Here is a 16,283-nt window from a genome sequence, read left to right on the forward strand (position 1 = left end):
CAAGTGTGCTAACCACTTTTAACGTGTAAATTCCTCCTCTAATCACTTTCATTTCTCCACAGCCTCACTAAAAGCCAGGGGAGAGGATTCCAACCTAAGTTATTATGGAAATGAATTAAATCTCTGAGATTAAAGACAAATGAAAGCTGGGTATGGTGGCACATGGCTTTAATCCCAGCACTCAGGAGACAGGCAAATGGATATCCATGTGTTCAGGACCAGCCTAGTCTATATATCAAGAGTTCCAGTGCAGTCAATGTTACATAGTACAATCCTCTTCCTTTTTTATTTATTTATTTTATTTTTAGTTTTTTGGGACAGGGTTTCTCTGTAACTTTGGAGCCTGTACTGGAACTCGCTCTGTAGATCAGGCTGGCCTCGAACTCACAAAGATTCACCTGCCTCTGCCTCCAGAGTGCTGGGATTAAAGGCCTGTGCCACCACCCCCCGGTCACATAATACAATCTTATCTGAAAACAAACTAACTAACGAAGACAGAAGGAGCTGGGTGATAAAGTCATTGGAGTACTAGCTGACAATTCTCATGTTGTGATATTAATGTGACAGAATTGAACAAGTAAGTAGATGAATGGGTGGCACTGATAGGGATTGAAACTTAAGAGGAACTCATAGTTAAATATAAATATGTCTAGAAATATGTGTGTGTGCTTTATGCATGTGTATGTTAACAGTGTATGTGTCTTACTCTGTTTTCTATTGCCGTAATAAAACACTGATCAAAAGCAAGTTGGGAAGGCGAAGGTTTATTTGGCCTGAATTGCCCAGGTCACAGTCTCTTAACAGAAGTCAAGGCAGAAACTCAAGGCAGGAACCTGGATGCAGGAACTGAAGCAGAAGCCATGGAGAAACAACCCTGCTTGTTCCTCGTGGCTGTCTCGGCCTGCTTTCTTGTACAGTCCAGAACCATCTGCCCAATGGTGACACCTCCCACAGTGAGCTAGGACCCTCCACCTCGGTCTTTAATCAAGAAGAGAATGCTCCCCGAGACTTGACTATAGGACAATCTGATGGAGGCAGTTCTTCAGTAGAGAGTCCCTCTTTCTTCCCAGGTGTGTCTAGGTTAGTGTCAAAGGTTGACAAAAACAAATCAGTACAATGTGCAAATGTATTTCTTTGTCAGCTCAGGGGCACTCAAAAGAAGTCACATCCAGCAGAACAAGTACCTAACACCCAGATATTTAATTTCCAAGGTTTATAAACAAGAAGCTGCTTTCTAATGTCATTTCCAATTAAAAAAAAATCCAGGGCTCCAGATTTTTGGATGGCAGAAACGATCTAAGATTATCTGAATCATATTTTACTCAGGAAATAAGGAAAAATGCAGGCCTGGGGATAGAGTTCAGTTGTCAGAGTACTTGGCTAGCATGCATGAAGTCCTAGATTCAGTCCCAGCATGCTGTGAATTGGGTGTGATGCTGTGGAAACCCCAAATCCCAGCTCTCAGGATGGGAAGGCAGGAGAACCAGAAATTCAAAGTCTCCCTTAGCTAACTGGTGAGTTTTAAGTCAGCCTGGGGCCCAAGAAACTTTGAAACAAGAAAGAGAGAGAAGGGATGGGAGACAAAGGAAGAGAAGGACGCTAAAAATAAATAAATGCGTTGTGTGCAAGGATCTGGCAAAGGAACACGGGAGCCAACTGAGAGAGCGCCCAGTGGTCAGTGGTGAGAACATTTGAGCCAACGGTGATGTTGGAGTATCAGCAATGTAAAATCAGCAGCTGTGAATCTGCTGATACACACACGTGACTGAGTGAATTAATGGAGAAGGAAGAGACCTCCCGTGCAGAATTTCAAATAGTTGATGTAGAGCCTGTAAAGATGCAGCCGCCCAAGCCTCTGACCCGTATTGTGGGCTGTGCATGCTTCCTTCCAAAGAGCACATTTCAGAAACAGAGCATGAAGAGCAACTTGGTTGTGACAAAAGTGGCAGAATCTCCCGGATCCAGGGCAAGTGGACAATGGGGTTGCTAGTGTGCACCCTTCATACTGTAGAGGGAACGATGCTCCACCTCTGAGAACGTCCTCTACTATCAAATCACCTTCTAAGACTTGTCATATGTACTATTAATATAATATATACATAATAATTATAAATCAAATTCCCAAGAGTGGGATATGCTACAAAATCCCAAACAAACAGTCCTCAGAATTCTCAAGGCCAACAAAAACACTGGAAAATCAGAAGCTAGCCCACTCGGAAGAAGGCTAAAGAGACAAGACCAAGAAAGAGAAAAAAGACAAAAAGAGTAAAGTCATGATCTATTTAGGATCCGGGTACATAATAAGATGCCATCATTGGGCTGGAGAAATGGTTCTGTAGTCAATAGACCTTGCTGCTCTTCCAGAGGCTCCAAGTTCAATGCTGGGCATCCCCATCAGGCACCTAACAGTTATCTGTAACTAACTCCTCCAGAGGACCCAGTACCTCTTCTGGCACACACATACACAAGCACATATGCATATACACACGTACACATAATTTAAAATAATAAATCCGTTTGGGGGTTTTGTTTTTTATTATTTTATTTTTTGAGGTTATAATATAATTGCATCATTTCCCCCTTCGCCTTTCCCCCTTCCAAACTCTCCCATAAATCCCTCCTAGCTTTCTTTCAAATTCATGGCTTCTTTCTTCATTAATTGTTGTTACGTGTGTTCTGTATGTATGTTCCAGAAAACATAAATGCAACCTGTTCAGTCTGAATAATGTTGTATGTGTGTTTTCAGGGCTGATCTTTCGGTATTGCGTAACCAGTTGTACTCTTCCCTGGGAGAGACTGCTTCTACCCATCTCGGCACTGCTTTGTTGTCAATAGTTCTTTGTGCAGGGTTGAGGCCTCCTGAGCTCTCCCCTGTCCACACTAGGGTGTCTACTGAAGTCATCCTTGTCCAGCTCATGTTTCGGCAATCATGTTAATGAGATTTTGTAGGTGTGATTTCTGACATGACATCCCTAGAAGACACAATCTCACAGCAAACTCCCTGTCCCTTTCACTCTATGGCCTTTGCTCAGTCTTTCCTGCAGTGATTCCTGAGCCGTAGGTGCAGGAGTTGTGTTGTTGAGGTGTAAGTGCCCACACTTACCAGACTAAGGTCACCTGATGTGGCCTCAAAAATTAAAATCCTGCTGTTGGAGGAACCACAGCAAAACCAAAGCTGTAACAATTTTATTGAGAGCAATCAGGCATTGTTTACCTTTATCAGAAGCGGAATATAATGTCAGTTGCCAGGATCAATACAGTTGTAGTTGCCAGGATACAGCGAAGTTTGCAAGTCATACCGGGTACCCAAGATTAATGTCTAAGACCAATTGTACTGTCAACCAGCCATGCTTCGTTGACTGCTGAGAGGACATACAGTGACCCACAAAGTGGCCTGAATGGTTGGCTGCCCAAGGGAGTGCATTGGTCTCTCAGGAACTGGAAGGTACATTGTGCCCCAGGAGCCATGGGCTCTAATCTGAAAAACCTTTGATACACGTCTCTCAAGATAGCTAGGCCAAACCAACTCCATGGTTCCCTGCATGAATGTATTCACTGGGACAGAGCTCCACAACTCTGCATTTTGATTGGTTGTGGTTTTCTGTAATTGTCTCCATCTTTTGAGACGTTTCCTCTGTGAGGTGTGGGGACGACATTCATCCATGGGTATAAGGACAAGCAGTTAGAATGTAGCTAGTGACTATGCTGGTTTAGTGAAATGGAGGTTTAGGTTCTTCTTCTCTAAGATTCATGAATACAATCCTGGGTATTGGGAAAAATTTTCCAGCATCAGGCATAATTTCCAACATGTTGAGCAGGTCTTAAGTCCAATTAGACAGCTGATAGTTACTATCAAAGTATATATGCCACTGTTGCACCTTTAGAGTATGTGATGCTGGTCCTGGATGTGGGTCATAGATGTTATAGCTGGGTAAGACTATTGGTTGCTTCTTTCCTTTAGAAGCATGCACACCACCTTCTGGTATCATGAGAGTTAGTTCTCAAGGAGAAGGCCGTTGGATCAGTTGCAGCTCAGGGAATCTCTGGGCCTTGAGTGTAAAATGCATGGAAATTCAGCTAAGGAAATAAAGACTAATAAGTTTTAGTTCGTGGTAATAAAGGGCTGGAGAGATGATACAGCTGGTAAGATTGCATGCTGTTTTTTTTTTCAGGTGACCAGTGTTTGGTTCCTGACACCCACTTCAGACTTCTCACAAGCTCCTGTGCCTCCAGCCTCAAGACATCCAGCATCGCTGGGCTCTGTGGGCACCAAACTTGCATGTGCACAGATGCACGCACACACACACACACACACACACACACACACACGCCACACTTTAAAGTTTATGTCATGATATTAATGGTCATATAGAGTACTAACTTATTCGAGGAAAAGATTTCATCTACTTTCCTGTACATGATTTCAGGTTTGAGTTTCTGTCAGTTTTCTTCAGTGAACCATAAACATGTCTAACAGTGAACTTTGAAGTCTTCAAAATGAGGAGAGGGCCTCACAATGATGAGTCATCCAGGATTATGATCACATTACTAAGCTGAAAAACAGATCACAACTTTAATTCCAGTGTTTGGGAGTCATACACCTCTAATCCCCATACTAGGGAGGTGGAGACAGAAGCAATATGGTTGGGCAGAGACAGTAATATAAAGAGGAAGAGACAGAACTCACTAGAGTGTGGAGTCTGAGGATTCACGGAGACAGGATCTCGCCCTTTTGGTCTGAAGACTTGGGAGAGGTAAAAGGTCTCTAGTGATTGGTTGCTTTGTTTTTCTGATCTTCAGCTTGAACCCCAATGCCTGTCTCTGGGTTTTTATTATTTGTGCTACAAATTTTATCAAATCATATTTCTATTATTTGTTTTATTTATTATTACTTCTATTAGCAGTTCTGTAGAACATCTAGCAGCTGTTGATTTTTCCCTTTGACCTGCATTCTCTGCAGAAGCATGCACAGGCTTTGCTCTCATAAATCTCACTATACTTCTACATATGACCACAGCCAGCTCTCCTGTGCAGAGGGTGAGCACCAGCTTCTTCAATAACAATGGTGAATTCCTTCTCTTCAACTCTTGCTTCTCTTAGTGATCACTAGCAATTTTTAAATGGGTTCCGATCCCCAGTACCCATTTAAAAGCTGAGCGCCTCTCCAGATATCTTTAACCTCAGTGCTGGGGAAGCAGAGACAGGAGGATCCCTGGAGCTTGCTGACCAGCAATAATGAACTTCAAGTTCACTGAAGAGACCCTGTCTAAAAGATAAGATGGACAATGACTAAGGAAGACATTGACATCAGCATCTGTCCTCAACACCTGCATTGTACTGCACACCTGCATACCTGTAACATGTGGGGCCGGCTTGTTGGGGTTTCTGTCCCCCCCTGACCCCACAACCGGCAAACCCCAAAGAAAATCACACACAGGACTTCATAAGGTTATAAACTGATTGGCCCATTAGGTCAGGCTTCTTGTTAACTCTTATAACATATATTACCCCCATTATCCTTATCTATGTTAGGCACATGGGCTCAGTACCTTTCTCAGTGTGACAGCTTACATGTTGCCTCTTCGGTGTTCTGCGCAGGAATGGCAGAGGAACCTCTCTGCTTCCCAGAATTCTCCCAGTCTCTTTGCTCCACCCCTACTTCCTGTCTGGCTTTCCCGCCTATACTGCCTGCCTGGCCAATCAGCGTTTTATTAAAATATGATTGACAGAATACAGATAATTCTCCCGCACCACATACCAACGTGCACATATGCTCACATACATGCCCAAACATATGCATACCGCAGAGAGAGATATAAAGGAAAAGACTGACTCCTCATGCTATGTGTTCATCCCTGAGTGTTCTGGCTATTTGGCACTTTCTCTATGTCCTCCTGCATGTTAGAGATGCACAACTTTAGTAACCTGCTATTTTCTTTTCTTGGTTTTTAAAACATCGCTCTGCTACCTTGATGGTTTCTCCCTTCAGCTAAGCTTGGCGGTGCATGCCTATAATCTTAGCATTAGTAAGATGATGGCAGGGATATCACAGCCTGGAGCCAGTCTAATCTACATAGTGAGTCCCTGTCTCCAGAAAGACAAAAGTAAGTAGGTTAGAAAGTGACAGAGATGAGAAGGGGGAGGAGAGGAACAAGGTGTGGAGGGAGGAGAAAAATGAGGGAAGGTGTTGGTGGAGACTGCTAGTTTGTTCCCAACTACTCAGACCACGAAATGATCACACAGAAACTATATTATTTGCAATACTGTTTAGCCAATCTCTTAAGCATATTGCTAGCTAGCTCTTATATCTTTGGTTAACCCATTTCTATTAATCTGTGTATTGCCACATGGCTGGGCCTTACCAGTAAGGTCCTGGCACATCTGTCTCCAGCAGAGGATACATGGCTTCTCCTGACTCTGCCTTCGTTCTCCCAGAATCCAGTTTAATTTTCCCCACCTAGATCTGTTCTGCTAAGCCACTGGCCAAAACAGATTTATTCATTAACCAATAAAAGAAACACATAGACAGAAGGATTTCCCACACCAGGAAGGGAGAAGGAGAAGAGAAGGAATGGAGGAAGAGCGAAGAGGAGAGAGGAGCAGAGGGGAGGAGAGGGGAGAAGTGGGGAGGAAATGAAAGTGTGATGGGAGGAGAGAAGAGGGAACGGAGGAGAAGAGGAAAGAAATCCTTGACCTCTGGTTCTGCTTCAAATTTCAGTCAAGAGTCTATTCACATTTTGAAATCAGTCACTTTAGATTACAAGAATCTTGCAAATAAATTCCAAAGTTGGACACTAGATGGCAATGTCTGCAAACTATGCTCTTTGCTGGGACTTGGTATCTGAGAGTGGCAAAAGTTTACTCTGTTTAGGGTTCCTATGGGGATGGGTTGTTTTTGCTTTGTTTTGGTTCTAGTGGGATGTAAAAATGAATTATTATTTAGGCTGTTCAGATTTTTTATGTTGTTTAAAAAAAAATCAAATCGTTTTAGAGAAAAGATTTTTTTTCTCTGTGTGTAGCACAAGCTAGTCTGGAGCTCACTGCATAACCCAGGTCATCCTTGAACTCACAGCAATCATTCTATTTTTTAAGGGCAAGCATCACAAGTATAAGCAACGAAACCTAGAAAACAATTGAATGTATTTTTATTATTCTCAAAAGGAGCCCTATGGCATTTCATTCTTAAAAGTAAATTCTTTCTATGTCTTGTATGATCATTAATTTTCATATTTAAATATTTTCCCACTCTTAAAAATAAACTTCACCCATCACACTTTAAGTAGATTTATTTCTTTTAAATAGCTAAGTTTTGTTATTTAAAATCACAGGGATGCAAAAGTGAAATCATATTGTATACATGATAGAAATACATTCTTTCCTTATTTAATTTAGTTATAAGAGTTTGGACACAGAGCAAATAAAATGGAATACTTCTTTGAAGCAAATTATTTTAAGTACATACAACTTTAATTCTGACCCTCCAGATGCTGAGGAAGGAGGACACCAGAGCAAGGCCAGCCTGAACTAGATAGTGAGACACTATATTAACAAAGTAATAAAGTCACTGTTCTATGAGCCTTCTATTTTTCTTAGGAAATTAAACTGCCAACTGGCTTTTAAACCATAGTAAACATGTAATCAGTTAAGTAAAGCATATTTGTAATTGTCAAAGCAATGGGTTTTCAATATGAGAAGTCATATAGAGTTCTTAGACAAATATACCAAACCCAACTCAGAAACAGATGTGAAGACCTTGGCCAGATTTTTGGCATTTCTGTAATATGGTTCTATAATATCTGAAATCATGTTGTTTTTGTCTTGTGATGACATAATAGAACACCCCCAAAGGAGGTATTTCGGCTTATAGCTTCGAAGGTCCAAGGCGCAGTGACTTCTGATGAGGAGGACGTTTGTGGCTCATAGCAACACATGCTGGACGGGGGCTTTTACAGACAATGAGGACAGGAGAAGGGGAAGGAGAAGGCAGAGGCCAGGGAGGAGTCGAGCTTGCTGTTTATAGGAGTTCATTCTCGAAGTCTAAGCCAGTCCTGAGAACTCTGTACTTAGGGATGAGCACAAGTCCCTTCCAAGGCTGGTGTCCTGTCATCAGGTCGCCTCCCGCAAAGCTCCACCTCACAAAGCTTTTCCCACGCCACGGAAAGTTTCTAGGGTCCAATCCTGTGTGGGAATGGGCAATAACAGCACAGCAGAGGTTCGTCAGGAAAACGAAGTCAAACAAACTAACACAAGCCAAGATCTTCAGAATTCGCACTGAAGCGATAGCATTTGAGGTGTACAAGTTAAAGAAAACACACTGTTGGGTATTTTTGAAAAGATTGACAGCATGTGTTTGCACAAACAGTTACTATATGTAACAGTCATGTTAACATTTTGTGAGTGCTACCTCTACAATACTACCCATCTAACGTTTTCAGTAGAAAGAAGGACCGGGTAATTGTCAGAGGAACCCACCGAATTATAAAGATAAGCACATAAAAGTCTAACAGAACAATGATCTGAAAAACAAAGGGCTTTCTAGATGCATAATTGCTTAATCTGTTTGTTTTGAGACAAGATCTCACTATGTAGCCTTAGCTAAACTGGAGATCACTGTGTAGACCAGGCTGGACTCAAACTCACAGAAATATACCTATTCCTGCCTCCCAAGTCACTGTTCATATTTTTTTTATTTTTTTAAGCAAGCAAATTAACATATTAAAGATATCTATAGATAAATCAGAAACCAATCATTATAAACACAAATGAACTAAGTTCATTAGTTAAGTGCTCAATTATCTAACTATTTCCTATTAAATCTAGATAAATATTGGATATCAGTGAAAATATATTCTTAATAGATTCTAGTTAAAAGAAATCTTGATGCATATAAATATTAAAATAATTGTTATGGCCCCAAACAAAAACAGACTTTCCCAAAACCTTATTAAGGAAATCTGAGTTCATCGAGAAGCTTTATAAATTTGGCATGGTGGTGCATGTTCATAACCCCAGCCCTTAGGAAGTGGAGGCAAGAAGACCACAGGTTCAGGGTCATCCTCAGCTACACAGGGAGTTTAAAGCTAACCGGGAACACGTGAGCTCCCAATTCAAACAAAACAAAACGAGAGCAGAAATGGAGCTACAATGGTTTTAATCTTGTATCCATTCGATGAAAGTGTTCCAAACCGTAAAGCCATTGGCTGATAGAGTTTCAGGAGAAATTGACAAATATACCATATAAACAGAATTTTCAGTATCTATTCTTACTTCCTTCATTATCTGAATGTCTCCCTGATAGGAATCATTATTAGTAATAGTATAACTGTGGATTAAATGATAAAAATTCTCACTTCTTTGAAGCTTACATTAAAATGGAGAGAAAGAGAGGGAGGGAGGGAGGGAGGGAGGGAGGGAAAGAGAGAGAGAGAGAGAGAGAGAGAGAGAGAGAGAGAGAGAGAGAGAGAGAGATACATAAGTAAAGCCTTGCTAAATACACCCAGGATATCATGAACTCTGACACAGAGAAGATGTTTATCTCCTGTCCATCACAAACCCTGATACTTGCGCTCAATTTTTCCAAACCGGGACAACAAAACTGTGTAACATGAGGGCTGGCTTGTTGGGGTTTCTGTCCCGCCCAGTACCCCAACAAGCCAGCAAGTCCCAAGGAAAATCACACACAAGACTCCATAAGATTATAAACTGATTGGCTCATTAGGTCAGGCTTCTTGTTAACTCTTATAACTTATATTAACCCATTATTCTCATCTATGTTAGCCATAATGGCTCCGTACCTTTCTCAGCTGGACATGTTACATGCTGCCTCTTCGGAGGTTTGCGCAGGAGTGGCAGAGGAACCTCTCTGCTTCCCAGAATTCTGTTCTCATTGCATCACCTCTACTTCCTGTCTGGTTGACCCACCTATACTTCCTGCCTGGCCAATCAGCGTTTTATTAAAATACATGATTGACAGAATACAGACAATTCTCCCGCACCAAAACTGTGTTAGGCATCCAAGGAATTCCCAAATAGCATTGATGCTTCCCTAAAATTCATTTAGAGAGTAGCCACCACCAGATGGCGCCAAGCCATACTTAGGACCGCGATGTCTGGTTAGTGGGAGAAAGTATTATCAAGACATCAGACTTGCTTTTAAAAGGCAAGAAAAAGATCAAAGACAAAGTTTTAGAAAGAAAAGGGAATTCTTTATTGTTTTAGGAGACATGTTCTCTCTGCGTAAACCAGGCCTGCCTCTGCCTCCCAAATGCTGAGATTAAAGGCATGTGACATCATTCCCTGCAAGGATGTTATTATTGTATAGGGAGATAATATTTCTATACATATCCTAACCTCAAGTAATAGACTCACGTTTCCCATTAAGACAACATGCAAAATTCAGTTACATTTCAAAAACGAAATAAGCACTCCATAAACATTTCTCTGATGGAATGATATCACATAGTGACCCCACTTAAATAGCTCAGAAATAAAATATCTAAAAATAAATCTAATTAATTAAAATCGAATTAAAACAGTGAAACTGTATTGTAAGATACTCATGTGGAAATGTATTTTGTTCATAGCAATGGAGGCCTAAATAAAAGGAAAAATACTAAAAAAAATCCAATTCCCTCAAAATTGGCATATAATGCAAATCAAATTATAAGCAGAAGTTCTGATTCTATAAAAATTCTTAAATTTTTCTAAAATAGAAATATCTGAGATAATTGTGTTAACTTTTTTTTATTGCTTTGACAAAACACCTGAGATAAATAACATTAAATGAAGTTATTTATTGTGAGTCATGACTTTAGAAGATTCAGTCCATGGTCACATGGCCCCATCCCTGCAGCCTGAAGTGGGATTGAGCATCATGGTGTAAAATACATAATGGAGCAAAGCCGCGCACCTTGTGGCCACCAAGAGCAGAGTAAGAACCAGGGACTGTGAATGAAATTCCCCAAAAACCCACACCCTAAGTTTTCACCACTTCTCAGAAACATCCAGCTGAGGACCAAGCCCTTCCACTCGCCCAAACTATAATAATAACAATCTCCAGCCAAAAAAGAAGAATCTTCAGCCAAGCATGCTCTCTGTCCTAGATGGGGTCTCTATTGAAGAGACACCATGACCACAGCAACTCCTAGAAAGAAAGCCATTTAACTGGGGCTGGCTTACAGCTTCAGAGCTTTAGTCCATTATCATCATGGTGGGCCATGGTGGTGTGTAGGCAGACATGGTGCTGGATAAGGAACTTAGAGTCCTACATCTTGACCAGCAGGCAACAGGAAGTGGTCCGAACTGTTCATAGTTTGAGCATAGGAGACCTCAAAGCCCTTCCCAACAGTGACACAGTTCCTCCAAGGCCACGCTCATTTCAACAAGACCACATCTCCTCATAGTGCCACTCCCTGTGAGATTATGGGGGCCAATTACTTTCAAACTACCATAGTATCTCACACCTCTAATCTCAGCACTTGAGAAACTGAGGCAAGAGGTTTGTCAACAAGGGCTACATAACCAGACCCTGTCTCCAAAAGTAAAAAATAAAGTAGGAGAGACTTGACCAATCAACATCAAAACTAATAATAAATCTATAATAAGTAACATAAGGTTCTTGAAGAGAAAAAAAATAACACCAAAACAGGAAAGATACCAGAAAGCTCAAAAAGGTGTTTGAAATGACAGGACTATTAAGGCCACCAGGGAGGAAAAGACGCACTGAGATTGGAATAGATGGGTTTCTGATTTATAAAGAATAATAATGAATCGGAAAAAGAGGTATTTCTCTTGCTTAGAGGAAAAGATAGAACATCACCATTTGGCAACCTTCATAAAAAATAATGGACTGGGACAAAGTTGCCAACTGATGCTTAAAACTATTGAGTTGAAATTTGGTGAAGAACAGGATAGTCCTAGAGTCTAAAAGACCTCTCCACAGATTATTACAGAGAAGGGAACAGAACCATGAGAGACCTGGAAAACAACCACATATCACATAAGCAAAGTTGACATCACTCAAGATAGAGGAAACTGACGCTTCACGATTCCTGGAATGTTATGCTCAAAAGAACACAAGCGCCTGTTAGATAGTGTTCTTGCTAAGTAGGACTCATCTAAATAGGAGGGAGGAGATAGCGATCTTGTGAAGAAGAACTGTATTGAGAGACAGTTCACAAAGACTGCCAAAAATATCAAAAATCATGGCAGGAGGCTAAGAAAGTATTCCAGATCGAAGGAAACAAAAGGGATGTGACTACTAAACGAGATGCCCGTGCTTAGACTGGACTCTGCTCTCGACTAGGGTAGCATAAGCCCTGGTCTGGCCTCTATCTTTGGAGGCCCCATCCCTGTGTCTGCCAAGGAGGGTCCCCTGTGCCAGGGAGGAGGGTTAAGTCAAGCCCGCCAAAATCTTGGCCACGCCCTCAGTCTATTTAAACTGCTTCCCTGGAAAGTTTCCTTGTGGTCTCTTTTCCTTCCTCCTGGTGGTCACGTTAGTGGCCTCCCAGTTCACACCCAAGAGCACAGGAATCCCACTAAACCTGGATATTTTTTAATTTGGCTTGTTATGATTTGTCTTGATTGGGATTTTTGCGTTGACAGAGAGTTCGCATTAGGAAATACTCCTGTGAAAGGGTGGGATGGGAGCATTATAAATGACATTTTATTGGGACAACTAATACATTTTAAAATTGGTCATTGATTAGATAGATATAATAATATACTACATAATAATATAGTAAGATATATTAGTATTTCCTTTTCTGACTTTAATAATTGAATATCTTTACTCTTAGACAATATATCTTAAGGGCTGGGTGGTGTGGGCACATGCTTTTCCCAGCACTGGGGAAGCAGAGACATGCGGATCTCTGTGAGTTCTAGGCCAACCTGGTCTACAGAGTTAGTTCCAGGAAATGTTCCAAAGCTACAGAGAAACACTGTCTTGAAAAACAAAAACAAACAAAAGCAAAAAAGCTTAGGGATTTGAAGCAAAATTTTATCATAACTCAAATGATTCAGAAATAACAACACACATAAAAGCGAGAATAAGATTTCGATGTGGCAAAATGATAACTAAACTCTAAGTATACTTCAAATACTTTGTAATGTAATTTAAACTTTTATAATGTCTTAAATTATTTTGAAATTAAGTGCTAAAAATAGGAAGAAAATAAATGAGAGAAAACCAAAAACAGTTACCTTTTCATTGCATAATTTTCTCCGTAGTTTGCCTCTTTTTCATACGCCAAAAGCCTAAAGGAATTGAAAAACTTCAACCAAGGGCAAGATGGCAGGGAAAGCAGGAAAAATTCATATAGATGCACCAGTAGAATCCTCTGCTTCCTGAGGTAAGTAGTGCAATTATGTACATACATATTTGTGTATACATGGAATGCTGTATCTTATGAGAGAAAGAAACTTGGCATACTGAGTGTGAGTCTGTAGCTCAGAAGCTATGTGCCCTTGAGGCATCTGGCCTTGAATATGTTTATCTCTCTGTTCTTGAGGTTCCTCAGCTGGAAAATGGAGAATAAAATGGTTCACTGTGTAGTTTTGTTGGTACACACTTGGCAAAAAGAGCTCGTTAAACGGTGGTTGTTATTGCTGTATTTCCTCCAGCAGGCAGTTTTCCAAAGAAGACATAAAGAAACACCTCCTCCTATTCACCACAGACAAAGCAGGACAGACCAAAGAAAAGAGTGTGTTCACGTGCCACTTGGTGAACTACGGTGTTGATTACAGTGATGTAAAGGAACGTGAATGACTCAATGGCGGTCAGTTACACTGTAGAAGAGTCCCACGCGTGGACATGACTCACAGAACACTCTGAGGAAATGAGGTGGCCGCGTTAGGAAAGAGTCCCCAGCCACGTGGATGACTCATGACCACGCCTGCTGCAATCACTGAAGAGGTCAGAGGGCAACTCTCGGGCACCTGCCCTCCTGGAGACTTCTACTCCAGCAGTGGTTTACCTTCTCTACAACCCCAGGGAGAAAGAGCTTGGGATCCTTGAGAAAGTTCCAGAGCATGCCTCAGGAGTCAGGAGTCCCTTGAGCAGCTGCCCTCCCTCCACAGGAGAGCATTACCAGGTCTGACCTCTTGATGGTCTTCTGTGGAAGAGCATTACTGCTCTAATTCAAGATGGCAATGGTTACAGCCAGCCCCAGTGAAAATAGCTATGCTGTACAGCCACAAAGATAGGGCTTGATGAAAGTGATAAGGGTTTGGAATAATTCTAAGACTCATTAGTAGGAAAGCTATCTAGAAATAAAGATTAATGTAATGTTTGAAATCATCAGATAGTTACAGCACCAAGAAGCTCTATGTAACATTTCCCAACTCACTTCATAGTCTGGAAGGAGGGGACTTGGAGGGAAAAAAAAATAGACATTTCTATGGTAAGGTCCAGAGGAATATCCCAGGGGATTGCATCGTCAGGGAGGTGAGCTTTCTTCATAAACATTTTGGGAATGGGACAGTTCTGAGGAGCAGTAGAAGGCATACAGTGGGGTGTAGTTGTTTGCTGGCTGGCTGGTTGGTTGGTTGGTTGGTTGGTTGGTTTTTTTTTTTTTTAACTCTTTGGGGATCCACCACCAGGATCCCAAATAAATACACTGAGACTTATTCTTACTTATGAATACCTGGCCTTAGCTTGGCTTGTTCCTAACCTACTTTTCTAACTTAAATTATCCCATTTCTCTTTAATGATGTTTTGCCTCTGGGCTTTTTACCTTCCTTTGTTCTATATATATTTCTTTCCTTCTGACTCCGTGGGTGGTTGTTTGACTGGGTGACTGGCCCCTGGTTTCCTCCTCGCCTTCTCCTTTCTCCTTTTCTTGCCCCTCCCTCTTCTCTAGACTTCTCCTCCTATTTATTTTCTCTGCATGCAAACCCCTCTTCCCCTTTCTCCTGCCCAGCTATTGGCCGCTCAGCTCTTTATTAGACCAATCAGGCATTTTAGGCAGGCAAAGTAACACAGCTTCACAGAGTTAAACAAATGCAACATAAAAGAATGTAACGCATCTTTGCATAATAAACTCTTGATAGTGGTTATCCTTAGGAAATCGTGTGGTTAGGCAGGGAGATAAATTCTTTCTTTACTTTCTCTGCTTCAGTATTGCCTGAGTGGTCACAACTATGTTGCTATTGTTAATTTTTAACAGAAAAAGTATAAGTCATAGAAGTAAAACTCTTCAGGGAATTGTTGAGCTTCTCCAAAGACACCCATGCTAGCAGCTCTAGACCATCAGGTAACTCAGCAGTGTTTGGTCAAAAGCGAGATCCCAGCCCCCTGACACCACTATACCCAAGGACTCTGGGGTGTTTGGATTGGAAGCATCACCCCAACCCCTGACATTCATTCTTGGGACACCAATGGAGTAACAATGGAGCAGAAAGCTCCATCTCAAGCCCCCTCCCCCACCCCCACCAAGGGCTGACCCCTCCCCAGGGAGGGTCAGGACCGCTCCCACAGGCTATTTAGGCTGCCCCCCGAGAAAAAGAACACGTGGTCTCCGGGTTTTGTGTGGGCTCCTCTCTTTTTCATCCCCTCGCATGCTCTGGGCCACCCAGCAGTGCTGTCTTTATTAAAAGTGGGCATCTTTTATTTTGGTCTAATTTAGTCTGAATTATTTATACGGGTGGAGAGGCTCATCTTAAGATTATTCCTAACAGGTAGCCCAGCCAGGAGCCCCCTCTTAAGGAAAAATGGAATGCAGTGCTCTCTGAGGTTGAATGCATTCTGGAATCAGTGTGTTTCTCAGGTGAACAGGAGCTGTGTGCTGTCACAGTCTGGCAGTGCTCCATGGAAGTGGGAGGGAAAAGAGCAATCAAAACTTCTCCAGCTTTTCCCTTTCTCAGATCTTAAAGGACTTTACAGATAGGCAGAAGTTTCGAAGAATGTCCTCTCAAGTTTAGATTCTGTGGGGTTTTTTTTTTTAAATCTGTTACTTTATAGAAATTAAAGCACAAACAAAGACACAATCAAAGTCCTAACTGAAATTTTTTATTGCTACTTTTAGAAGAGTATAAAACAAATTAAATGGAAGTGTTATGCCCAGATAATGAAGTTCCCCTCCCCAAAACCAACTAGTAGACCAAGTGTGTAAAAGCAAAGAGCCTTTTATATACATATACAAGCTTGCAAACTCGGACTCTCCATGTGTCCAATGTATTCAAGAGATTGGAGAGCCCAGGGCTCAGTTGGGGTTGGGTTTTTATAATAGCAAAGGTAGGGGTGAGGGATTTCTCAGGTTTAGGACCCCTGATTGGCTGACATT

General features: G+C 41.5%; 1 long non-coding RNA gene across 1 annotated transcript; it reads right to left on the bottom strand.

Moving 5' to 3' along the window:
- Positions 1 to 7,268: 7,268 nt before the first annotated feature.
- LOC146891200 (uncharacterized) lies at positions 7,269 to 9,883 on the bottom strand. The gene is made up of 2 exons (XR_014997576.1): positions 9,795 to 9,883; positions 7,269 to 8,178 (listed from the first exon to the last, which is right to left on the bottom strand). It is a non-coding gene; the product is annotated as an uncharacterized LOC146891200 (long non-coding RNA).
- Positions 9,884 to 16,283: the final 6,400 nt, after the last annotated feature.

This window comes from Myodes glareolus, chromosome 17 (genome assembly GCF_982192425.1).
Source record: "Myodes glareolus chromosome 17, mMyoGla1.1, whole genome shotgun sequence".
Lineage (NCBI taxonomy): Eukaryota > Metazoa > Chordata > Mammalia > Rodentia > Cricetidae > Myodes > Myodes glareolus.